Source organism: Hypanus sabinus, chromosome 29, assembly GCF_030144855.1.
Source record: "Hypanus sabinus isolate sHypSab1 chromosome 29, sHypSab1.hap1, whole genome shotgun sequence".
In the NCBI taxonomy this organism is placed as follows: domain Eukaryota; kingdom Metazoa; phylum Chordata; class Chondrichthyes; order Myliobatiformes; family Dasyatidae; genus Hypanus; species Hypanus sabinus.
In genome coordinates this window covers 2966795-2993683 of record NC_082734.1, presented here as the reverse complement: position 1 = coordinate 2993683, position 26889 = coordinate 2966795, and the positions used below count along the sequence as shown (strand labels likewise).

Below are 26889 nucleotides of genomic sequence, written 5' to 3'. Positions count from 1 at the left end.
CCTGCGGAGTGCGTACAATCTGTTCCGTATAAAGGAGAGAGATTAGTGAAAAACCACATTCAATACACCGCCGGGGCACAGAGTTCGCTCCGGGCCTTTATAAGCGACGTGCTCCGGGGTACGCCGTCGTCGACTGGATGGCATCCGACTCTCACGAAGTCCACGGAGGAGCACCTCGCTTACGCAGAAACCGTTTGAAGCGGCTTCTAGACTATGGACTTTATGCCAAGCTGGAGAAGCCCGAGTTTTACGCGACGACTGTTTCATTTTTGGGGTTCATCATGCCCAATGACATTCTCAGGATGGATTTTACCAACAGCCAGGAGTCAAGGTCGTCCAAAGATCCCTGGGGTTTGCTAACTGTTACCGAGAGTTAATCAGAAACCTCAGCTCAGTGACAGCTCCGCTGACGGTTCTAATTAAGATATCCACCGGCCCCTTTGTCTGAACTACCGAAGCGGACGTTGCTTTTGCCGAGCTCAAACAGCGGTTTACATCAGCTCTCTTCTCGGTTTCAGCTTCATCGTGGAGGTGGACGCTTCGGACATCGGAGTGGGTACAGTGTTGTCTCAATGGTCACCTTCAGACAGAAAGATGCACACGTGTGCACTCTTCTTCAAGCGGCTATCCCCGGCAGAGAGGAACTATGACACTGGGAATCGGGAGCTACTTGCGTCTAAGTTGGCTTTGGAGCAATGGGGTCACTAGCTTGAGGGAGTTGAGAACTCTTTAATCGTTTGGACTGACCACAAGAACCTAGCTTGTATTCAAGAGGCCAAGGCGGTCCATGTTCTTTATCCATTTTAATTTCACCCTGACCTATCGACCAGGGTTTAAAAAATTAGATACCACATCCCTTATCCCATTAGTGTGATGAACTCGAACGACAGGAGCAGCCTACCAACCACTTTGCCCCAGGCCACGGGGGTAGCGCCACTTACTCAGCATATCAACGCTCTTGTTCACACAGCCCAAGAGCAAGGGAAGATCCCTGAGAATGGTCCACCGGGTCGGCTGTTCCTCTCAAGTTCTGTCTCTCTCACGTGCTGCAATGGGATATTCATCGAGAATGACCGCTCATCCGGGGACCCTCACGTTTATCAAGAGAATCTATTGGTGGCCCGGAATGATGCAAGAGGTTCTGCAGGCAGGTGCCCGGAACAAGGAGCCCATACTCAACCTCAAGGTCACCTTCACCCCTGCCTGTTCCAGAAAGACCATGGGCACACATCTTCATGGACTTTGTCACGGGTCTTCCACCATTCAAGGGGAAAATGGTCATGATCATTGCCGATCTGTTCTCAAAGGTCGGCAAATTCATTGCCTTGGATAAACTACCATCTGTGGCGGAGACAGTCAAAATTGTCCTGGATCAGGAAGGCCTGATCCACGGACCCCCGTGAACATTCGCATCACAATTCTGCGGGGTGTAGGGGCGTTGAGGCTTTCGTCTGGGTTTCACCCGAACTCCAACGTGCAGGAGAGTGGGCTAACCAAGATTCGGACCTGACAAGTGCTGCAACCATTTCACGTAGGCAGAAGTCGCCCACCAGACCTAACAGCTTTCGGCACACGGGGTGTCACGTTTGAGTGCCATTTTGGTTATCCTCCGCCACTCTTCCTGGAATAGGAGGCAGAGGTTGAGGTTCCTGCGGCGGAAGATCTCGTCCAACGCTGTAAGCAGAAATGTAAGCATCAGGGCAAGAGAGATTTTGCTGGCCTCTGCCTGGAAGGTGAAAACCAAAGCTAACTGAAGGAGAAGGCTTTGCAGCCAGTGCAACAGGTCTGGCTGTCCACTCAAGATCTGACTCTGAGGGTGGAGTCTAGAAAACTCCAGAGGAAGGTAAACCCAGTAACTTACACCTTGCAGCTCCCCTAGACCCTGAAGATCAATTTCACTTTCTACATCTGCAAGTTGAAACATGTCAGCACCAGCCCCTTAGCCCCACCGCCATGCAGATTTATCAGTGGGGAACAGGTCCTCTTGGTAAGAAGACTTTCGGACTCCTGGACTGTTCAGCAATATCTTGTGGACTGGGAAGGATTTGGACTGGTGCTGGGTGCCTGAAAGAGACATCTTGGATCCGGTTCTCATCAACGATTACCATCATTGCCTCTCTGAGCAGCCAGGATCGTCAGGAGTCAGCCATAGGGGAGGGAGGTCCTGTTATGAGTCGCACCCATCCACACCTGCTTTTGGGGTTTAGATGCTCTAACTCTCTGAAGTATGGATATCTGGTGTGACCCCTGTAAGGGTTCAGGATGGCCTGCTAATTGACAATCATGTCTTGGGTACCAATAATTGAGTATTTAAAGAGCACCTGAACTGAGCCTCGACACTCAATCATAAACCCAACATGAAAATTAATTGACAATGTTGAATAGTAAAGTTACTGAAAACCATAAGCCAAAGCAAGATGAATAAAAATATAGCCCAAGACAGAATTTTATACAAGACTTTTAAAAAAAACATTCTTAGTAAGTGACATGATCAGGCTCAAATATAAGTTCAGCATGTGAAACCTGTGCTTGTTTTGCTGCAGAAGTACTTAATCCTGGGTCAAACTTGAGATAAGCAAACACAGATTTGACCTTCAAATGAAATGAGATGATTTCTATCCTCGCTCTTGATGCTTGGTAAACAAGAAAAAGCTTGCTTACACATGTAGGAAGTTGAAAACTGCAGCAAAATGTTCATCGTTTTCCTGTGAATGGGAGGATACTTTTCATTCACAGAAATCCAGAACTTGTCCAGGGGCAGGTCAGTAAATCTCGGCTTGAGTGTAAAGTTCGACTACAGAACCACAAATTTCTTCCTCTTCTCTCAAATTAAGGTTCTCTGACTGAGCAGAAAATTCAGAGGAAGGGATCCTCACCCAGTCATACACTTGTGTTGTAAGGGAGGAAAATACTGTTCAATTTCATTCTGCCATTCTTCCAGGTGGTTTTCAATAAGACTCCAGACTTTCTGATATCCGGCCTCACTCTCGGGCCCAAGCAGCAGTGGAAACATTTCAAGATTTCCTTTTGCAATGATTTTTCCAAAATTAAATTTCCTTTTAAATCCAAGAATCTTGTCACTTGAAGTCAAAACATTTTCTCCAGTGCCTTGCAAGAGACTTATTCAACTGGTTCATATGATGAAAGATGTCTTCTAAGTAGGCTAGCTTCTGCAGCCATTCTTAATTTTCAAAGCATTCAGAAAAATCTGGCCTACTATTTTCTTGAAAGTACTCCTGCAATTCACCTTTCAGCTCAAATACCCTGTTGAGAACTCTTCCTCTGCTAAGCTGCTGGATTTCTGTATGGTGTACTGTGTCCAGATTTCACATAGTTCTTAAAACATTCTCATTACCTGGTCTTTATTTAATAAAAGTTGACCATTTTTTGTAGCATCATCTGGAACTCTTTTAATTTCATCTCCATGAGTTTTTGATATCAGCACCTCTCTGAAGAAAGCAGTCTGTTGTGACAACGTTGGATTTTTTTTGACAAGAGAAACATAACCTCTCATGGGGCCAACATTTGTTGAGGCACCATCAGTACAGATGCAACGGTTCCTCCAGACAGACTTTTTGTTTCCAGGTATGAAGACAAACCATTAAATTTGCTTGTTTCAGGCAGCTCTTTGCAACAGAAAAAGTCTTCTTGAATTTCACCATCATTGACAAATCTTACAAAGTTGGATTACCCGTCCATGTAAAACTCATGGATAAGCAGCTTTGACTGTAAAGATTGCTTTTTTTGTATTTCTGTTGTTGCACTAGTGCAGTGAAATGACTCAGAAGATTAATTCTTCATCATTAACCTCACCAGAATTGTCCGTAGGCCTAGAATTTTCCTCTTCAAAAATTACCTCATTGGACCGTATTTAGGATGAAAAGTTCCCTCTCGTTTTGTACAACACCGGTAGTTTGTTCACTCCCAAATGTCAGTCAGTGGCACATAAGGGGAAGCTGGGTAAGGTAATTCAGGAGGGAGAGGTTGACATCACAACCCAGTTGGATGAGTTCATTCAATGCTTGGAAAATGCACTTTACTTGCCTCATCAGCCTGCTGGCCTCCAATAAATGTGTGTACAGGTTACTGTCCTGTGTGCAGGGTGACAAACTTGTGTGCAGGACAATAAGCCGATGTGTAGGAGAATCACATGCATCAAACACCATGGTGCTCTCTAGTTACCTGATGAGGTAACTGTAGCCTTTGGCTAGGATCAGATATCATCAGGTGGTATCGAACCTTCATAGTGTTTTGACCCTTAAACTCTACACTCTCTAGATGGCATTTCAGCAGTGGTGGCCAAGTCTCTGCCCATCTGCTCCTGACTTCCAGCTCAACTCCTCTCGCCTGCTCCATATCCAGCAAGAGGCTCTTTCTGCTTCCTCCCCCATCCTGTGAGCTGCTTGGTTCTTGATTTTTTTTATCAAGGTCTCCATGCCAACCTTGTTGGGAACCCTTAACAGCCTATCTCCACAGGGAATAGCCTTGTCTGCCATCCTTTGTCTCTGCATCCCCAGACTAAGGACTGGCACTTCAGGGTCTTCCTCTAATGAACCTCTTTGCCTTCTTCCTCTCATGGTACCATGAGCTCCACCAGGATGATTTTCTTGTCTTCAGTGGACCACATTACAATGTCTTGTCAAAGTGTGGTTTGTGGCACCTCTGGGAATTGCAGCTTCCTCTCCACCCTCATCTCCCATGATTTGGCAGTTTGCAGCAGACCGCATTTAGGCCTCTTTGATAATGACTGGCATGGCTCTCTCCTTGATGAAAATAACTGCCCTTTTTGCCTCTCTGCTAGCTGGTCTCTTTTCACACCTCTCCCACTCCGGTATGTCAGCAAGGGACAACAGGACCTAGTCGTATCACCACTTATTCTGTCCTTGTGTTAAAGTTGTTTTGCATCCTGATAGTATGTCTGGTCAATGAACTTGAGTGCAGGTCAATGCACTGGACCTATGCAATGAATCTTTGACAAATGTGTGTAGGATGATAATTCCTTCATGGGACAATAGACGCGAATGGGACAACAAACTATGGTGTATGGCACTAAACCTGTGTGTAGGGCCATAAAAGAAACTCCAATGTGTATATTAAATAAATTTTACAGTGAAGAGGATTCTGACTGGTTGATTGCCACTTCAATGCACAAGATCGTACACAGAGTCTGCAAAGTCAGCTGGCTCCATCAGGGGCACAATCCTCCCAACCATCAAAGACATCTTCAAGAAGGATCCTCACCATCTGCGACATGAACTCTTTTCTATAATACCATCAGAAAGGAGGTACAGAAGCTTGAAGAAAAACGTGACTGTTTAGGGACAACTTCTTACTCTCCTCAATCAGATTTCTGAACAGTCCATGAACCCATGAACATTACCTCATTATTCTTCTTTTGCATAATGATTTTATTGTATCCAATCCTGATCTTTTTTAATAATGTCTAGCACAGTACTGCTGTTGCAAACCACAAATTTCATGAAGAAGTCAGTGTTAATAAATCAGATTCTGATAGTGAAACTTAACTGGACCCCCTACAACTCCCCTACCGACACAACAAATGATGCAATAGCTACAGCTGTACACATGATCCTTACACATCTGGAGAAGAGGGATGATTATGTAAGGTATGACCACATTAATAGGGTTGTATTATCGACCAGCCAATAGTCAGCAAGAATTGGAGGAGCAAATCTGCAGAGAGATAACAGACAATTGCAGGAGACAGAAAGTTGTGATTGTAGAGGATTTTGATTGGGACTCCCATACTGTTATAGGTCTAGATGGGTTAGAGTTTGTGAAATGTGTTCAGGAAAGTTTTCTAAATCGATATATAGATGTGCCAACTAAGAAGGATGTAATATTAGATCTCCTATTAGGAAATGAGTTAGGGCAGGTGATGGAAGTGTGTGTAGGGGAACACTTTGGTTCCAGTGATCATACCGTCATTAGTTTCAACTTGATCATGGACAAAGATAGATCTAGTCCTCGGGCTGAAGTTCTAAACTGGAAAAAGGCCAAATTTGAAGAACTGAGAAAGGATCTAAAAAGTGTAGATTGGGACAGGTTGTTCTCTGGCAAGGATGTGATTGTTAAATGGGAGGCCTTCAAAGGAGACATTTTGAGAGTGCAGAGTTTGTATGTTCCTGTCAGGGTTAAAGGCAAAGTGAATAAGAATAAGGAACCTTGGTTCTCGAGGGATATTGGAACTCTGATAAAGAAGAGAGAGATGTATAACATGTATAGGCAACAGAGAGGAAATAAGATGCTTGAGGAGTATAAAAAGACTTAAGAAAGAAATCAGGAAAGCTAAAAGACACGACATTGCCTTTGGCAGTCAGGGTGAGTGATAATCCTAAGAGCTTCTACAGGTATGTTAAGAGCAAAAGGATAGTAAGGGATAAAATTGGTCCTCTTGAACATCAGGGTGGTCGGCTATGTATGGAACCAAAAGAAATGGGAGAGATATTAAATGTTTTTTTGCATCTGTATTTACTAAGGAAACTGGAATGGAAACAAGGCAAACAAGTAGGGAGGTCATGGAACTTATACAGATTAAAGAGGAGGAGGTGCTTGCTTTCTTGAGGCAAATTAGAATAGATAAATCCCCAGGACCTTGAGGGAGACTAGTGTTGAAATTGCAGGGGCCCTGGCAGAAATATTTAAAATGCTGATATCCATGGGTCAGGTGCCGGAGGATTGGAGGATAGCTCATGTAGTTCTGTTGTTTAAAAAAGGCTCAAAAAGTAATCCGGGAAATTATAGGCCAGTAAGTTTGACTTGGGTAGTAGGTAAATTATTGGAAGGAATACTATGAGATAGGATCTACAAGTATTTGGATAGACAGGGACTTATTAGAAACAGTCAGCATGGCTTTGTGCGTGGTAGGTCATGTTTAACCAATCTATTAGAGTTTTTCGAGGAAGTTACCAGGAAAGTGGATGAAGGGAAGGCAGTGGATGTTGTACACATGGACTTCAGTCAGGTCTTTGACAAAGTCCCACATGGGAGGTTAGTTAGGAAGATTCAGTCGCTAGGTATACATGGAGAGATAGTAAATTGGATTAGATATTGGCTCAATAGAAGAAGCCAGAGAATGGTAGTGGAGGATTGCTATTCTGGGTGGAGGCCTGTGACTAGTGGTATGCCATAGGGATCAGTGCTGGGTCCATTGTTAATAGTCATCTATATCAATGATCTGGATGATAATGTGGCAAATTGGATCAGCAAATTTGCTGATGATACAAAGATTGGAGGTGTAGTGGACAGTGAGGAAGGTTTTCAAAGCTTGCAGAGGGATTTGGACCAGTTGGAGGAATGGGCAGAAAAATGGCAGATGGAGTTTAATGTGGACAAGTGTGAAGTATTGCACTTTGGAAGGTCAAACCAAGGTAGAACATACCAGGTAAGTGGTATGACACTGAGGAATGCAGTAGAACAGAAGGATCTGGGAGTACAGATACATAATTCCCTAAAAGTGGCGTCACAGGTAGATAGGGTAGTAAATAGAGCTTTTGGTACATTGGCCTTTATAAAACAAAGTATTGAGTATAAGAGTTGGAATGTAATGATGAGGTTGTATAAGACATTGGTGAGACCGAATTTGGAGTATTGTGTGCAGTTTTGGTCAGCTAATTACAGGAAGGTTGAAAGAGTGCAGAGAAGGTTTACAAGGATGTTGCCGGGACTTGAGAAACTGAGTTACTGAGAAAGGTTGAATAGGTTAGGACTTCATTCCCTGGAGCATAGGAGAATGAGGGGAGATTTGATAGAGGTCTATAAAATTATGATGGGTATAGATAGAGTGAATGCAAGCAGGCTTTTTCCACTGAGGCCAGGGGAGAAAAAAACCAGAGGTCATGTGTTAAGGGGGAAAAGTTTAAAGGGAACATTGGGGGGGCTTCTTCTTGCAGAGAGTGGTGGGAGTGTGGAATGAGCTGCCAGATGAAGTGGTGAATGCGGGCTCACTTTTGACATTTAAGAAAAACTTGGACAGGTATATGGATGAGAGGGGTTTGGAGGGATATGGCCCAGGTGCAGGTCAGTGGGACTAGGCAGAAAAATGTTTTGGCACAGCCAAGATGGGCCAAAAGGCCTGTTTCTGTGCTGTAATGTCCTATGGTTCTATGTGAGAATGCTGTTCTTGGACTCCAGTTCAGCATTCAACACCATAATTCCTTCCAGGCTTGACAAGTAGCTCAGAGACCTTGTGCCTTGTGTATTTGGATCCTGAACTTGCTGGCAGGTGATAAGAGAGGGCTCCCTCCCCTCTGCCCCACTACACAGGAGCCCCTCAGGGCTGTGTCCTAAGCCCCCTCCTTTACTCTCTGTATACCCATCACTGTTTTGCCACCCATAGCTCCAATCTGCTAATTAAATTTGCTGATGACACTACACTGATTGGCCTAATCTCAAATGATAATGAGGTAGCCTACAGAGAGGAAGTCATCACCCTACACAGTGGTGTCAAGAAAAAAACCTCTTCCTCAATGTTGCAAAAACAAAGGAGCTGGTTGTGGACTACAGAAGGAATGGAAACAGCCCCCATTGACATCAATGGATCTGGGGTTGAGAGTGTAAACAACTTTATGCTCCTCGGCATAAACATCACCGAGGATCTCACATGGTCTGTACATACCAGCTGCGTGGTGTATGGGCCCCTGAATTCTAAGAACTTTTTATTCAGGCACCATTGAAAGCATCTTGACTGGCTGTATCACTGCCTGGTATGGGAACTGTATTTCCCTCAATTGCAGGACTCTGCAAAGAGTGGTGTGGATAGCCCAGTGTATCTGTAGATGTGAACTTCCACTATTCAGGACATTTACAAAGACAGGTTACTGACACCTTACTGTCTTATTGTCTTGTTTATTATTTATTGTAATGCCTGAACTGTTTTGTGCACTTTATGCAGTCCTGGGTAGCTCTGTAGTCTAGTGTAGCTTTCTCTGTGTTGTGTTTTATGCAGTTCAGTCTAGTTTTTGTACTGTGTCATGTAACACCATGGTCCTGAAAAATGTTGTCTTGTTTTTAATATGTACTGTACCAGCAGTTATGGTTGAAATGACAATAAGAAGTGACTTGACTTGACTTGACAGGTGTGTAAAAAGGGCCTGAAGGATCATTGGGGACCCGAGTCACCTTAACCACAAATTATTCCAGCTCTGGAACACCGTACCGCAGCATAAAAGCCAGGACCAACAGGCTCCTGGACAGCTTCTTTCACCAGGCCATCAAACTGTTTAATTCATGCTGACCAACTGCATTTCTATGTTATATTGACTGTTCATATTTAACCCTCATTACTGCCCTGTCGTACATACTATTTATTTCTAATCACTATAAATTGCACATTTAGAGAGACATGACATAAATATTTTTACTCTTCATGTATACAAAGGATATAAGCAATAAAGTCAATTCAATTCAACTTTTGACAAATCCCCTAGTTGGGGATTCATTTATGTACTCTGAAACAAACCGTTCCCTAAACAATTGCATATGTGCCTTCAAGCTTAGGACACTACAGCTGCGAACAGACAACTTTAGGCCACATCTGGAGTATTGCATACAGCTCTGGTTGTCACACTATATGAAGGATGTTGAGTCCTTGGAGAGGGTGTAGAAGGGGTTTACCAGGATGCCATCCAGTTTAGATCACATGTGTTAACACAAGAGACTGGACAAACTTAGGTTGTTTTCTCTGGAGTGTTGAAAGCCGAGGGGAGACCTGGTAGAGGTTTACACTATTATGAGAGGCATAGACAGGGAGTTTCTGTTTCCCAGGGTAGAAATATCTAATACCAGAGGGCATTTGGTGAAGGTGAGAGGGGGTAGGTTCAAGGAAGATGTCAGAGTCATGGAACGTGATGCCTGCTATGGTGGTAGAGGGAAATACATTGGAGGTTTTTAAGAAACAATTGGATAGGCACATGGATTTAAAGAAGATGGTGGGATATAGATGTGGTGTTAGTAGGAGGGATTAGTGTTTGGGTGTTTTTGATTTGCTTTTTAGCTGGTTTGGCACAACACTGTGGGCCGAATGGCCTGTTCCTGTGCTGTACTGTCCTATGTTCTATAATAAATTGTTTTTTTTTCACAAATGCTTCTAGTAAAGGATTTGTTATACGTATTTATGCATATATAGTGTACTTGTGCATAGGACTGCAAACAAGCTTAGGGCAATTAACTGGATGTTTAATCCCTCTCTTTAAGGAATCAGTGTATGTATTTGGACATAGGACAATATTATTGTAGTCGCTTTACAGCGACAGTGATCGCTGACCAGGGTTCAATTCCTGCTGTTGTTTGTAAGGAGTTTATATATTCTCGACATGAGTTTGCTCTGATTTCCTCCCACGTTACAAGGAGATGTATGGTTAGTGTTAATGAGCTGTGGGTATGCCACGTTGGCGCCGGTAGCTTAGCGACAATCGTTGTATGTCCCTAGCACATTGTGAAACAAAAAAAATGATGATGCAAACAACAGATTTTGCTTTATGTCCTGATGAAGGGTCTCAGCCCAAAACGTCCACAGTGCTTCTCCTTATAGATGCTGCCTGGTCTGCTGCGTTCCACCAGCATTTTGTGTGTGTTGTTTAGATTTTGCTTTATGTTTTAATGTACGTATCAGAAACAAAGTTCATCTCTAAATTCTGATGTTTAAATCGAATAACCTTCTAGTAATAAATAGTGGAGACCATTCTGAGTGGCTGCATCACCCCCCCCCCCCCCACCGCCCATATGGAGGCTCCAATGCACAGGATCACTAGAGACTGTAAAGGGCTAAACCCTGCCTACCATCAAGGACATTTTCAAAAAGTATTTCCTCAGGAAGGTGCATCTATCATTAAGGACCCTCACCGTCTGGGACATGCACTCTTTACTATCATCAGGGAGGAGGTACAGGAGCCGAAAGACCCACAGTCAGCAACAGGTTCTTCCCTTCTGCCAACAGACTTCTGAACGGTCTGTGAACCCATGAGTACAATTTCACATTTCTGCCTTTGCAATATCTATTGTAACTTAAGAGTCATTTTTATGTCTTTACACAAAACAACAAATTTCATGATATATACAGCGGCCATTTTATTAGGTACATCTGCTCGTTACGGCAAGTATCTAATCAGCCAATCATGTGGCAGCAAATCAATGTATAAAAGCATGCAAACATGGTCTAGAGGTTCAGTTGTTGTTCAGACCAAACATCAGAATGAGTAGGTTCCGAGGAAATAAGATCTAAGTGACTTTGACTGTGGACTGATTATTGGTGTCAGATGGGGTGGTTTGAGTATCTCAGAAACTGCTGATCTCCTGGGATTTTCACACACAACTGTCTCTAAAGTTTACAGAGAATGGTGTGAAAAACAAAAAAAAAATCACTGGGTGGCAGTTCTGAAGGACAAAAAATGCTCTAATGGGAGAGGTCAGAAGAGTATGGCTAGACTGGTAGAAGCTGTCAGGAAGGTGACAGTAACTCAAACAACCAAACGTTACAACAGTGGTGTACAGAAGAGCATCTCTGAATGCACAACACGTCGAACTTAGAAGCGGATGGGCTAATGCAGCAGACCACGAACCTAAGAAAGTGACCACTGAGTGTACGTCAGTCAAATAAATCTGATTCAGAAACTCACCTTTTGACAAATCCCACTAGTCAAGGATTTCAGAATCAGACTCGGGTTTATTATCAGCGGCACGTGACGTGAAATTTGTTAACTTAGCAGCAGCAGTTCAATGCAATACATAATCTAGCAGAGAGAAAAAAATAGTAATAATAAAATAAAATGTAATAAATAAACAAGTAAATCAATTATCTATATTGAATACATTTTTTAAAAAATGTGCAAAAACAGAAATACTGTATATTTTTTTAAAAAGTGAGGTAGTATCCAAAGTTTCATTGTCCATTTAGGAATTAGATGGTGGAGGGGAAGAAGCTGTTCCTGAATCGCTGGGTGTGTGCCTTCACGCTTCTGTACCTCCTACCTGATGGTAACAGGAAGAAAGGGGCATGCGCTGGGTGCTGGAGGTCTTTAATAATGGACACTGCCTTTCTGAGACACCGCCTCCTTAAGATATCCTGGGACTTTATAGGCTAGTACCCAAGATGGAGCTGACTAGATTTACAACCTTCTGCAGCTTCTTTCGGTCCTGTGCAGTAGCCCCTCCATACCAGACAATGATGCAGCCTGTCAGAATGCTCTCTATGGTACAACTATAGAAGTTTTTTAATGTATTTGTTTACATACCAAATCTATTCAAACTCCTAATAAAGTATAGCCGCTGTCTTGCCTTCTTTATGACTACATCAATATGTTGAGACCAGGTTAGATCCTCAGAGATCTTGACGCCCAGAAACTTGAAGCTGCTCACTCTCTCCACTTTTGATCCCTCTATGAGAATTGGTATGTGTTTCTTTGTCTTACCCTTCCTTAAGTCCACAATCAGCTTTTTCATCTTACTGACGTTGTGTGCCAGGTTGTTGCTACGGCACCATTCCACTAGTTGGCATATCTCACTCCTGTGCGCCCTCTCATCACTACCTGAGATTCTACCAACAATGGTTGTATTGTCAGCAAATTTGTATATGGTATTTGAGCTATGCCTAGCCACACAGTCATGTGTATACAGAGTAGAGCAGTGGGCTAAGCACACACCCCTGAGGTGCACCAGTGTTGATCATCAGCAAGGAGGAGATGTTATCACTAATCAGCCCAGACTGTGGTTGTCCGGTAAGGAAATCGAGGATCCAATTGCAGAGGGAGGTACAGAGGCCCAGGTTTTGCAACTTCTTAATCAGGATTGTGGGAATGCTGGTATTAAATGCTGAGCTATAGTCGATGAACAGCATCCTGACATAGGTGCTTGTGTTGTCTAGGTGGTCTAAAGCCGTGTGGAGAGCCACCAAGATTGCGTCTGCCATTGACCTATTGTGGTGATAAGCAAATTATGGTGGGTCCAGGTCCTCGCTGAGGCAGCAGTTGACCAACCTCTCAAAGCATTTCATAACTGTCGATGTGAGTGCTACTGGGTGACAGTCATTAAGGTAGCCCACATTTACTTTTGAGAATGGCAAAAAACATGTGCACGAGAAAATATACTGGATTCTTGACAAACTTCTTCAATTAAGAATCTATTTCACATAATTATACACAGAAAAAAATGGACTTCTGACGTATAACCGGATTCATTCCATGTAACAGTAAACTTGTAACATGTAACAGCAAACTAAACTTGTACATAGATTAAGGCAGACTGGAAAAATGGACTACATTTCCCAGCCTGCTTCTCAGGTCGGCCAGCTCTCGCGAAACTGAACGCGAAGTAGCGGAGAGGGGTGGCGCGAGGAAGAAGAAGAGGGGCGGGGACAGAGCCCAGAGCGAGGCCGCAGCAACGGGCCGGCTCCGCCATTTTGTGGCCGTTCCCCCCCCCCCTTCCCTCAGCGAGCTATCTGGGTGCCGCCACCTCTTTCCCTCCCCCCAGGCGGGGACAAAAAAGCAGCGCGGGGCGCGGCGGACACGGATTGAGGGCGATCACGGGTGGATGGTGCCGGCAGAGTGGTCATTTTTGTGAAAGAAGGGAAGCCAGACCCAGGTAGGCCGGGGACCCACCCCCCCCACCTCTTCCTCCTCCTTCAACCGGCGATCCCTCCTCCTCTGCTTCTGAGCCGGGGGGTGGAGGGTGCCGTATGGCCGTGGGGGAGGGTCGAGGGGCACAGATGGGCAAGCGGGCGAGCGGCCGCACCTCAGGGGGACAGGGGATGGACGCCGATTGCGCCGCGCCGCCATCTTCTCTTCACCCCCTCCTCCCTACTTCCCCGGGGTCCGCTGACGTCATTATGCCCCCCCTCCTCCTCCCGGGCTCTCTGCACGTGGTGCACTAGGGAGCTCTTTGCAGCATCTCCCCCCCCTTTTTTTCCTATTGCCCCCTTTCCTTTTCCGTCCATAAAATGAGCTGCAAGGATCTACAGGGTGGGTGATATTGTGCACGTTGCTGTATTTTTATTGTTTGTGTGTAATTTGCATGGTGGTCTCTTGAAGGGCATGCAGACTCTTTATTTCCTGTAAATACTGAGATCTGCGGCTCCCTACCTTTGTAGCAAGGACGCAAACCCCGGTGAAATTCATTCGGGTTTTAATATTTGCAATGCAAAGAATTCAGTACGGGGAGGGAGTTTAAACTTTTGTGCACGCACGATTAGTTCTTGCTGTAGCGCGGAAATGTGGGGTGTAGGGGTTTTTAAAAGTCTTTGGAAAAGAATATCTGTTGTGGGCTAGTTTTGTTTTGCAAAAGGTTATTCACGTTTTGGGTGAGTTTTTGCAAAAGATCGGTTCACGTTTTTGATGAGGTTTGAGTGTAAGGTCAAGTGTGTGCATGGACTCCTTGCTCTGAAATATCTTTTAGTATGTTCTAAGTACCAAGTTTAGTAATAAAAGGAAACTTCAGCTACATGCACGCATATACTCCGTAAAAATAAAACACAGGCCTCAGGAATGGGATCTTCTTGCGTGTTTTTAGCCTGTGTGCACAATTAAGTTAAAGCGAAAGTCTCCAAATCTTCACAAAATCTGCTTGGTGCGGATTTTATGGGTGCAACTTGCACCTGCACTGAGTAAATTAATTTATTTGTATTTGTAAATTTAAAACAGCCCGTTTTTAAAACTTGACACGCTGGTGTTTTGTTCGGTTTTTGAAGTGGCATCAGAATTTCCTTTAAAATTGGCGGTTTTATCCGTTTTTGCAACTAAAACGCCAGGGGTCTTTCCAATCCTGTGATTGTATTTTTTAGTTACATTTTGAGTTCAGTCTTTCAGCCTCTTTTCCTTTGAACAATTCTAATTGAACGTTTTCAGGTTTTGCCCACTAAACTAAGTCCAAATCATGCAATTGTTATGGTCCCCAAAGCAACATTTGGGGTCCTTCGTCTTTTACACAGAACAAAATTTGAAATGTGCATGTTTAGCTCCGGAATCTGAGTTTACTGTATCATTTGCACCGTTTTGTTCAGCTGTTAAACGTTTTGAATTCCCGGTGTGCTTGTTTTCCTGCATTGAAGGTTTCGGTTGTAAGGTTTAATTGTTTTGCATTGGCAGCTTCTATTGGACCTGATATTTGCATTGGTGCGCTCCCATTTTTTTTTCAAATTTAAGCTTGGTTGATTCAGTTTTTCGATCTGCTGTCTTCTGACGTACTACATTTTAACATGTAATCTGCAGTGTACAAGTTTAACTTAAAAACACTACAATATTTTTGCATGGTGAACTTTCATGAAACAGAAAAAAACGCAGCGTTTTTAACTGCGGCTGTTCCTGTGCAGTTAAAATCTGCAGTGCCGCAGTTTGGTGGGTTTGAAAGCTTGAGGTCCTTAAATGTGTTTCAATCGCTACGTTTTGCAAATAGCGCTAATTTAAAATTCAAGCCTGATCGCCCTGTAACTACTGGGGGGGGGGCGGTTTTCTCGGCATTTGGTATATTTGTTCAACGGCTATCGCAGTTGCTAAATGTCCCCTCTCGCTGGCTTCGGGATCCTGACCCTGGGAACCTTTTCGTAAGTTTCATCACCCTCTTGCTTGTCGAGGGGAATGAAACGCCTTGGCAGGGCGGGGCAGGGGTGGGGAGAGGTGGTAATTAAAAATCATAATGCACTCGTAATATTTTTTTTACATATCACACCCAAGCCCCAGCCCTCGCTCCCTTGTCTTTCCCCTAGCGTTATATATGGTTTGAATCACAATCTTTAGGCTACCCCTCCCTCCCGCTCTCTCACGCACACATACGGTTTTCGGTCAAAGTTCCCATTTTTCGAAAAGAAGCTGTATAAATCCCTGCTGCCTTTTGCTCCCTTCCTTCCTTCTCCCGGCATCGGCATCCCTTTTCCGGTTCTCACAAGGACCACTGCCTCAGGAAGAGCCTGTCCGTATAGACTGCAGTGTAGTCGGCTGCTTGTCTTGGTCAGCTTTCAGAGTAGCCCGGTTCCTCCCACAGATACAGTCGAGATCCATTCATTTCAGCCGAGTGTTTAGCATATTCGCTTTGGTTGGTGGTGAGGGTCCCTCCTACTCCTACAAGTGTTCTCTTTTGTTTCACCTCCCCCCCCCCCCCCCCCCCCCCCCCCCCCATTGCACTCTCTCCTAATCTCTACAAGAGCGGAGGATTTAAATCTCTGTACGTTTATTTATAAGAAAGTGCCTTCCTTATCTGTGTGTTGAATCTTATAACAGTCAACCAGCCTTGGTGTTAGTCATTTGACCTTTGGCATAGTTTGGGCCTGGTTGCTGTCTGGTTTCAGTCTGGAGCTATGGGAGAAAGGAGAATGGCTGCCTCTGCTATCCTAACACATAGGAGCAGAATCAGTTCATTCAGCCCATTGAGTCTGTTCTGCCGCTCCATGGCTGATCCTGGATCCCACTCAACCCTATACACCTGTCTTCTCGTCATATCAGGAAACTTTACCCAGGGACTTCGACTCTGGCAGAGCATTCCACAGATTTACTACCCTCCAGCAAAAAAAAATCCTCACCTCTGTTTTAAAAGGTCACCCTTCAATGTTGAGGCTGTGCCCTCTAGTCCTGGATACCCCCACCATAGGACACATCCTCTTCACATCCACCCTATCTAGTCCTGTCAATATTTGGTAGTTTTCAATGAAATCTCCCACATTCTTCTAAATTCCAGCGAGTATGGGCCCAAGCTGTCAAATGCTCCTCGTATGTTAATCATTTAATTCCCAGAATCATCCACGTGAACCTTCTCTGGACTCTCCAATGACAACACATCCTTTCTGAGATATGTTGACAAAACTGTTGACAATACTTCACAAGTGTGGCCTGACCAGTGTCCTAAAGCCTCAGCATTATCTGCTTGCTTTCATATTCTATTCCCTTTGAAATAAATTTGCCTTTACCACAGACTCAACCAGTAAATTAATTTCCTTGGAGTTTTGCATGAGTCCCTCTACACCTCCAATGTTTGAATCTTCTCTCCATTTAAATAATAGTGTGCACCATTGTTCCTTTTACCGACAGGAAAAAGGTTACATTATCGCAACATTTCCCAACACTGTATTCCACCTGCCACTTTTTTTGCCCATTCTTCCAACTTGTCTAAGTCCTGTTGCAATCACATTGCTTCCTCAGCCCTACAAGGCCCGAGCTTGTAGAATCATGAGGGGCCTGGATAAGGTGTTTGGCTATAGTTCTTTCTTCTCTCTCTCTTCCCTCTCTCCCCGGTAGGGATCAGGTTTATCATTATTGACATGCAGAATGTCACTGTGGCAGAAGTCTTGCACAAAACAAATTGTTAGGAATGACAAAATGTAAATAGAGGAATAGTGAAATAGTATTGATGGACTGTTTGGGAATGTGATGGCCTGTCCTGAATTCCTCTTCAGGTTCAGGTCCTCAGGGCTCCTTTACCTCTTCCCTGATGGTAGTAATGAGTAGAGGTCATGTCTCAGATGGTGTGGGTCCTTAATGAAGCATGCCACCTTGATATGTTCGTGGTAGTGGATTGTCCAAAACAACTGGTATAAGTTGACAGGTTTCATGGGGGCCTGTGGGGCAAGTTTTTTCCAACCACGAGGGTGTATGGATATGGAAGGAACTGCCAGTGGATGTACAGATGTGGGCACAATTACATTGTTTAAATCACACACCGGGAGGTATGTAGGTATGTTTGAGGGGCATCTGGGCCAATTGCAGGCAAAGGAGCTTATAATGGCCAGCCCAAAGGAGCTGTTTACTCTCTGAAAGATGCTGGTTAGTCATAGAGACTGAAGCATGAAAGCAGGCCCTTAGGCCTATCCAGTTACTGGCCTAGTTTTCTGCCTTGTCCCATCCCTCCATACCTCCCTCATTAGTGTGCTTGTCCAAGCTTCCCTTAAATGTCACATTTGAACCTACATCTACCTCTTTTGTTGGTAGCTTGTTTCACACTCTGATTGAAGGCATTTCCCCATCAGACTCCCCTCAAATATTTCACCTTTCACTCTAAACCTGTGATTTCTAGTTCTTGCCCACCTGAGGGAGATCTCCTGTTAGCATTCACCCCATCTGTAACCCTCATGATTGTTTATACCTCTATAAGATCTCTCCACATTCTCCTGTGCCCCAGCATATAGGATAGAATTAGGCCAGTCAGCTCACTGAGTATTCTGCCATTTAATCATGGTTGATTTATTTCCCCTCTCAACCCCATTCTTCTGCCTTCTTTTGACACCCTTATTAATCGTGCACTTAACAGCCTCCACTTTATACCCAATGAGATGAGCTCTGCCAATTCCCTACCCTGTTCATCCTTTTCTGTAACTCAAGCCTTGGCAATAGGTATGTCAGTTTTCTCTGCTTATTGAAAATCTCTTCTGTTTAGTAAGTTTGAACATTGAATTTTATGCTAACGGATAACTGCTCCCTTTGTGTTCCTTTCCCCACACCCTGCCAATCCACTCAGCCTCTCCTCCTTTTCTTCACCTTTTCCATCAATTAAGACCGTAAGACATTAGCAGAATTAGGAAATTAGGCCCATCAAGCCTGCTCCATGTGGCTGTTTTAATTTCCTTCTCAACCCCATCCTCCTGCCTTTGACACCTTTATTAATAAAAGACCTATTAACCTCAGCTCTAAATATGCATCTACTATGGCAATGAATTCCAAAGATTAAGAAATTCCTCCTCATCTAATGAGCTCCTTCTAGGCTGAAGTTTTGCCCTCTTATCATAGACCTTCCCTCCCTTATTGAAAGCATCCTCTTCACATCCACTTTATCTAGATGTTTCAATATTCGATGGGTTGCAATGAGATCCTTCCCCCCCCCCCCACCTCCCATTCGATTAGACTGCAATGAGCCTAGAGCCATTAAAATATTCCTCGTCTGTTAATCCTTCCGTTCCTGAGATCATTCTTGTAAATCTCCTCTGGACTGTCCAATACCAGAGCATCCTTTCTTAGATGAGGAACCCAGAATTGCTCACGGCACTCCAGATGAGACATCCTTGCTTGTATTCTAGTTCTCTCAAAATGAACGCTGACATTGCATTTACCTTCCAGACCACTTACTCAACCTGCAAGTTAATCTGTAGGGAATTCTACACTAGGACTCCTAAGTCCTTTTGTATCGGCATTATAAAATCAGGTTTAGTTTCCAGCATCTGCAGATTTTCTCGTATCATGTTTAGTATCACTGGCATATGTCGTGAAATTTGTTGTTATGTGGCAGCAATACACTGCCATACATAACTAAATTACTGTAAGAAGTGTATGTTAACAAGTTAGTGTAAAAAGAGTCATGAGGTATTGTTCACTGTCCGTTCAGAATTCTGAAATTGCTCCATTTAGAAAATCTATGCCTCAATTCCTGCTACCAAGTGCATGTCCATACAGTTACCTACACTGTATTCCATCTGCCACTACTTTGCCCATTCTCTAGGTCCTCCTGTAGACTTACTGCTTCCTCAACATTGTCTACCCCTCTACCTATCTTTATCAACTGCAATCTTGGCCACAGTGTGTGGAATGTGTGAGTTTTTCTCGTGTGCTTTGGTTTCCTCACACAGTCCAAAGATGTACTGGGTAGGTTAATGGTCATTGTAAATTTCTGCATGATTAGGTTATGAGATTGCCAGGGGTTGCTGGGTATTGTGGCTGGAAGGGCCTGCTCTGCACTGTATCTCTGGGTAAATAAAAGGCTGCATCCAGATTATCAACGTAAGGTGGAAAGTAGCCGACCCAACACCAACTACTCTGCAACATTGAGATCAGAAAATCTGCAGATGCTGGAAACCCAAGCAACACACAAAATGTTGGAAGGATCCAGCAGGTCAGGCAGCATCTATGGGGAAAAAAAATAAACAGTCAATGTTTCGAGCCAATATCCTTCTTCAGGACTGAGAAAGAATGGGGACGACTGAATCCCACATACATCCGTGACTCTTTACATGCTCTTGATTTTTTCAGTGATTTCAAGTTCCTTGGCTCTGATCATTTTCACTATCAATGTCCAGTTTCTATACACCTCCATTCTCCACCAGGAAGGCTTCAGAGTTCTTTTTATTTCCGGATGCAACCAGCTTCTGTCCACTGCCACTGTCTTCTGTCTAGCAGAGCTTGACCTCTTAATAATTTCTTTTTCAGCTCCTCCCACATACTTCAAACAAAAGGTGTAGCTGTGGGCACTCGCATGGGTCCCATCTATGCCTACCTGTTTGTTGGCTAAATGGATGTTCCAAGCCTAAACTGGCATCACTCCCCGATGACTGCATTGGTACTGCTTCCTGCACCTACGTGGAGCTCGTCGACTTCATCAACTTCGCCTCCAACTTCTACCCTGCCCTTAAATTTACCTGGTCCATTTCTGACACATCCCTTCCCTTTCTCTGTCTCTGGAGACAGCTTATCTACTGATGTCTAATATAAACCCACTGACTCACACAGCTACCTGGACTATACCTCTTCCCACCTTGTTACTTAGAAAAATGTTAGCACATCTCTCAATTCCTTCTCTGCCACACCTGCTCTCAGGATGAGGCGTTCATTTTAGAATGAAGGAGATGTCTTGCTTCAAAGAAAGGGGCTCCCCTTCCTCCACTATCAGTGCTGCCCTTAATTGCATCTCTTCTGTTTTGCGCATGTCTGCCCTCACCCCATCCTTTCTCCACTCAGGGGTAGGGTTCCTCTTGTCCTCACCTACCACCCCACTGACCTCTGCGTCTAGCACGTAATTCTGCATAACTTTTGCCTTCTCCAGTGGGATCCCACCACCAAGCACATCTTTCCCTCCCTCCCTCCCCTCCACACACTTTCTGCTTTCTGCAGGGATCGCTTCCTACAGGACTCCTTTGTCCATTCATCCCTCCCCACTGCCCACTGATTTCCCTCCTGGCACTTAACCTTGCAAGTTGAACAAGGCCCCTATGCCTCCTACATCACTAGCATTTAGGGCACCAAACAGTCCTTCCAGGTGAGGTGACACTTGACAGTCTGTAGGGGTCATCTATTGCAATTGGTAGACTTGTAAACAGTGGGTTGTACAAGGGGAATTGTGATACCAGATGTTCTTGCTGGTAAGTCTGCTGAATGAGGAGATACTGGACCCAGCAGGTTGTTCAGATGGTTGCCTGGGCCACACTTGGAATATTGAGTGTAGCTGTGGCCGCTAAAGGAAGAATTTTATTGAGCTGGAGAGAGTACAGCAAGGATTCTGGAGGGCTTGAATCACAATGAGACTTTGAACAAGAATGGACTTTTTGGTTGGAGTAAATCATGTATAACAGATCAGTACAGCACAGTATGGGCCCTTCAGTCTAACCCCTCCTACGTAGCCCATAAGCCTTCATTTTTCTCACATTCTTGTGTCTGTATAAGAATCTTCTTAATCTCTCTGATTAATCTCTATCAGCCTCTAATGCTACACTGGACAAAAATACCACTCTTTGAAAAACAAAAAAAAAGTTGACATCTCCTAAACTTAGCTCAGGGTGCCCTCTGGTATTAGTCATTGCAGTACTCCATAAAAGGCATGGGATGTCCATGCTATCAGAATCAGGTTTATTATCACTGGCGTGTGTCATGAATTTTGTTAACTTAGCAGCAGTTCAATGCAATACATAATACAAAAAAAAGAATAAAAATAACAAGTAAACCGGTTACAGTATACATACGGAATAGATTAAAAATGCAAAAACAGGAATAATATATATTTAAAAAGTGAGGTAGTGTTCACAGGATCAATGTCCATTTAGGAATCGGATAGCAGGGGGAAGAAGCTGTTCCTGAATCGCTGAGTGTGTGCCTTCAGGCTTCTGTACCTCCTACTTGATGGTAACAGTGAGAAACGGGTATGCCCTGGGTGTTGGACGTCCTTAATAATGGACGCTGCCTTTCTGAGACACCACTCCTAGAAGATGTCCTGGGTACTTTGTAGGCTAGTATCCAAGATAGAGCTGACTAAATTTATGACCCTCTGCAGCTTCTTTCAGTACTGTGCAGTAGCCACCCCCCCCACCCCCCCAAAATAACAGACAGTGATGCGGCCTGTCAGAATGCTGTCCACGGTACATCTATAGAAGTTTTTGAGTGTTTTGTTGACATACCGAATCTTTTCAAACTCCTAATGAAGTATAGTCGCTGCCTTGCCTTCTTTATAACTTCATTGATATGTTGGGACCAGGTTAGGTCTTTAGAGATCTTGATACCCAGGAACTTGAAACTGCTCACTCTCTCCACTTCTGCTCCCTCTATGAGGATTAGTATGTGTTTCTCCGTCTTACCCTTCCTGAAGTCCACAATCAGCTCTTTCGATTTTCTGACGTTGAGTGCAAGACTGTTGCTGTGACACCACTCCACTAGTTGGCATATCTTGTTCCTGTATGCCCTCTCGTCACTATCTGAGATTCTACCAACAACAGTTGTATCATCAGCAAATGTATAGATGGTATTTGAGCTATACTGAGCCACACAGTCATGGGTATAGAGAGCGTAGAACAGTGAGTTAAGCACACACCTCTGAGGTGCACCAGTGTTGATTGTCAGCAAGGAGAAGATACTATCACCAATCCGCACAGATTGTGGTCTCCGGCTAGGAAGTCAAGGATCCAATTGCAGAGGGAGGTGCAGAGGCCCAGGTTCTGTAACTTCTTAATCAGGACTGTGGGGATGATCTATTTTCATCTTAATTAGCTTTATTAAGCAGCCTGATCATTGTCCATTGCTCCCAGGAAAAAAGCCCTACCTTTCCGCATAAGGCATATTCTCTAATTCAGGAAGCATCCCATTAAATTTTTCTGGGACCAGTTCTTCAGAACAATGCCTTGTGCTCTCCTGGCTAACCCTTTCCAGCCCTACCTCTTCATTCTCTTACCCCCCCCCCCCCCCCGATCATTCCACAGATCTGTTGCACAGTACTGGAGTTTCGAAAATTATTTCTCTCTGCAACTGGGTCTTCGGAAAGCAGTTCCTCAGTTTCAAAGCTTTCAAATCTTAGTTTAACCCCTGTGTTCCTCCCTGTCTCTGGGTCACCCTTCCTCCCGTATATCCTTCTTGTGTATATCCCCCCCCCCCCCCCCTGGAAACTGCACCTCTCCCAGACTCTGTGGCCCTCTACCAGTCTCTGTAGCCACCCCCCTCCCCCAATGTTGCTGTTTGTGACAATGTAAGATCGATGTAAATCGAAGACTGTACCCTGGGGAGCCAGTGGCTCCATTGCCGCAGTTAATTGCTGGAGTCAAGAGGAGCTGAGGAAAGAGCCAGCGAAGTATGAGATTTGTTGACTTGAAATTCCTTGTAACGTGGGACCCCTTGTCCAAGGTGCCTCCCACTGTGGTGTATGTAGGTGGGGGGGGGGGCACTGAAGACCTGACTGTCCTGTTGAATGTGGAGAGTTGTTGAAGATGCACTGTTCTAGTAACGTAGAACATGGAACATTACAACACAGTACAGGGTCCTTCGACCCACAATGTTAGACCATAAGATATAGGAGCAGAAGTAGGTCTTTCGGCCCATCGAGACTTCACTGCCATAGAATCATGGGCTGATCCAATTCTTCCAGTCATCTCCACTCCCCTGCTTTCACCTTGATGCCTTGGCTAATGATACACCCAATGACTTGGCCTCCACAGCCGCCTATGGCAGCAAATTCCATAGATCTCAATTCTAAAAGGATGTCCTTCAATTTTGAAGTCGTGCCCTCTTGTCCTAGAATCCTGTACCATGGGAAATAACCTTGCCATATCTAAACTGCTTAAGCCTTTTAACATTTGAAATGTTTCTTTGAGGTCCTTCTCATTTTCCTGGTCCATTGATTACAGCCCAGGAGCTGCCAGACATTTCTCATATGGTAACTTTTTAATTCCTGGAATCATTCTTGTGAATCTTCTCTGAACCCTCTCCAATGTCAGTATATCCTTTCTAAAATAAGAAGCCCAAAGCTGCACACAATATACCTAAGTGTGGTCTCATGAGTGCCTTATAGAGCCTCAACATCACATCCCTGCTTTTATATTCTGTACCTCTAGAAGGTACAGTTGGCCCTCCTTATCCACAGGGGATTGGTTCTGGGACCCTTCGCGGATACCAAAATTTGCGGATAGTCAGTCCCTTATTCAACCTATCTCAATCTGGGGGACCTTAGGACCCAGCGGAACCCCAGACCTTATTTAACCTTTCTCAGTGCGATGGATATTAGGACCTGGTGCCAGAGCTCTGAATGTGCAGTGTTTCTGTTCACAAAAATAATCTCAATCACAATTGAAAATAAGGTGGAAATAATAAAGTGATCGGAAAGAGGTGAAACGTCATTGGAAAAGCATTAGGCTACGTTGGTCAACGATCGGAATAATTTTAAAGGAAAATGTGAGAAAGGCGCTGCCCTGATGAAAGCTACAATTAGTACTAAGCAACACAGTGGTTTAATATTAGGTTTTAGGATTTGAGTTTTTGATCCTCCACATCAATCTGTCCCGAAAACTTCAGTTCCTGAGCCTGGCGCTGAAACATACGATCTTAAGCGTTTTATATGCATAGAAAGGTAAAATATATACTATATACTAAGACAAACGTTTGACTGACGCTAAATAATACCGGATGTACCTGTTCCGACTTATTTAGTAAGAGAACTTCCAATTTTTATCTATCCTGACGCACGATAACCCACGCGCATCCTCCCGTATATTTTAAATAATCTCTGGATTACTTATAATACCTAATACAATATAAATGCTATGTAAAATGGATGTTATACTGCATTGTTTAGGGAATAATGACAAGAAAAAAAAGTCTGTACATGCTTGAACAACAAGTGCTGGAAGAGCACTTCCAAGTTTTCGCGATTTGCGGTTGGTTGAATTCGAGCATGCTGAATCTGTGGATAAGGAGGGCCGACTGCATAGAATATATTGGTGTGTCCCCCCCCCCCGGCAGATACCAAAAAACCGCGGATACTCAAGTCCCGTATTTATCCTGTCTCAGTGTGGTGGTCTTTAGGATCCAGTGGAACGCTGGACTTTATTTAACATTCTCAGTGCGGTGGACATTAGGACCCGGTGGCGTAGCTCTGAATCCGCAGTGTTTCTATTCACGAAAATGATCACAATCACAATTGAAAATAAGGTGGAAGTAATAAAGCGATCGGAAAGAGGTGAAACGCCATCGATCATTGGAAAAGCGTCAGGCTATAGTCGGTCAACGATTGGAACAATTTTAATGGAGCATTTGAAAGTCCCTGCCCCGATGAAAGCTACAATTATTACTAAGCAACGTAGTGGTTTAATTATTGAAATACGTCTGTTTCTTAAGTGTTTTATATGCATAGAAAGATAAAATACGTGCTATATACTAAGAAGAACGTTTGACTAACTGACGCTGAGTAATACCGGATGTACTTGTTCGGACTTCAAATCTGACTTAAAGATAGACTCAGGAATGGACCTCATTCATAACCCGGGGACTGCCTGTACTTTTAAGTAATTTCTAGATTACTTATAATACCTAATACAATGTAAATACTATGTAAATAGTTGTTTAGGGAATAATGACAAGAAAAAATAGTCTGTACATGCTCAAACAATGAGTGCTGGAGAGAGAACTTATGGGTTTTCCCTGATCTGTGGTTGGTTGAATCCACTCACAAGGAATCCGTGGATAAAGAGGGCCGACTGCACCTTCTAGATGTAATGTCAACATTTCATTCACCCTCTTCACAACAGTCTCAACCTGGAGGTTAACCTTTAGGGAATCTTGCACAAGGACTCCCAAGTCCCTTTGCATCTCTGCATTTTGAATTCTCTCCCCATCCAAGTACTAGTCCGCCCGTTTATTTCTTCCACTAAAGTGCATGACCATACACAACATACATACCAACATTTTATTTCATTTACCACTTTTTCCTAAACTATCTAAGTCTCTCTGCAGGCTCACTGTTTCCTCAACACTACCTGCTCCTCCACCTAGCTTTCTATCGTCGGCAAATTTGGCCACAAATCCATTAACACCGTAGTCCAAATCATCGACATACGTCGTAAAAAGCAGTGGTCCCAACACCGACCCCTGTGGAACTCCACTGGTAACCAGCAGCCAGCCAGAATAGGATCCTTCTATTCCCACTCTGTTTTCTGCTGACCAGCCAATGCTCCACCTATGCTAATAACTTCCCTGTAATTCTATCTTGCTAAGCAGCCTCATGTGTGGTACCTTGTCAAAGGCCTTCTGAAAATCCAAGTACACCGTGTCTACAGCATCTCCTTTGTCTACCCTGCTTGTAACTTCCTCAAAAGAATTGCAGTAAGTTTGTCAGGCAGGATTTTCCCTTCATGAAACCATGCTGGCTTTGCATATCTTGTCGTGTGCCTCCAGGTACTTCATAATCTCATCCCTAACAGTCAATTCCAACAATTTACCAACCACTGATGTCAGGCTAACAGGTCTATAGTTTCCTTTCTGCTGCCTCCCACCCTTTTTAAATAGCAGAGTGTAACGATGTGCTACACACAGCGCTGAAATAACGACATGCAGTCGGTAAGTCATTTGGAGACTAGTTTATTGAAACTTCGCGACGCTGGCATTTAATCCCTAGCACCTGCCCTCTCCGGGCAGAAATTACATCAGAAGTGCATTACCAAAGTCTCCTCCCGCGTGCTGGCTATTTGTGAGACGGTTCGCCTGTGCAGAAAGTGGGTCGCCACATAACACCGCCCCCCCCCCCCAGAACTGGCAATACACCCCCCAATGTCCACAGTTTGGATTAGCCTCTGTTTGGGAGGTCTGCCTCTGCGCCACGGTGCCTGAACCTTGACCGGGTGTGCCAAGTCCACATGAGCTGGTTTGAGTCGGTCCACCGTGAAAACCTCCTCTTCCCCCCCAATGTCCAGCACGAACGTGGACCCGTTGTTGTTGATCACCT

At 44.2% G+C, this 26889-nt stretch overlaps 1 protein-coding gene and 1 long non-coding RNA gene across 4 annotated transcripts in view; one reads left to right on the top strand and one right to left on the bottom strand.

The window, feature by feature from the left end:
* Nucleotides 1–13839, bottom strand: part of LOC132382887 (uncharacterized) — a 37120-nt gene extending 23281 nt beyond the window's left edge. Inside the window, exons 1-2 of the long non-coding RNA XR_009508487.1 lie at nucleotides 13747–13839; nucleotides 11637–11750 (exon numbers count right to left, since the gene is read on the bottom strand). This is a non-coding gene — a long non-coding RNA (uncharacterized LOC132382887). The remainder of the gene's footprint in view (nucleotides 1–11636; nucleotides 11751–13746) is intronic.
* Nucleotides 13362–26889, top strand: part of srcap (Snf2-related CREBBP activator protein) — an 80852-nt gene continuing 67324 nt past the window's right edge. Inside the window, exon 1 of one of the 3 annotated variants that reach the window (XM_059953395.1) lies at nucleotides 13362–13596. The gene's annotated coding sequence lies outside the window, so the exon portion shown is untranslated. Of the gene's footprint in view, nucleotides 13597–13912; nucleotides 13974–26889 lie in introns of those variants that run through there. The other 2 variants (XM_059953394.1, XM_059953393.1) reach the window with 2 other exon arrangements.